Below are 354 nucleotides of genomic sequence, written 5' to 3'. Positions count from 1 at the left end.
CCTGCATCCCTGTCTACAGTGGCGGCCAGTGATACACGCCTGCATCCCTGTCTACAGTGGCGGCCAGTGATACACGCCTGCATCCCTGTCTACAGTGGCGGCCAGTGATACACGCCTGCATCCCTGTCTACAGTGGCGGCCAGCATAGCACATAGATTTTTCAACGTGTTCAAGCACACAAAAAACACAGGCTGTATATGTCAATGGTGAGCACAATTTGCGTGCATGATGCAGCGCTTCACACATCATTGTGAAGGCTCACCAATCACCCTCCTCCCTCCTCCCTCCATACGTAATCATATAGAACCCCCTCCCTTAATTGTCGATATCCGCTGGAGGGATCCCTCGCGGACG

This window comes from Hyalella azteca, unplaced genomic scaffold (genome assembly GCF_000764305.2).
Source record: "Hyalella azteca isolate HAZT.00-mixed unplaced genomic scaffold, Hazt_2.0.2 contig7617, whole genome shotgun sequence".
NCBI lineage: Eukaryota > Metazoa > Arthropoda > Malacostraca > Amphipoda > Hyalellidae > Hyalella > Hyalella azteca.
The sequence above is the reverse complement of the archived record's forward strand: the minus strand, read 5'-3'. Positions refer to the sequence as shown.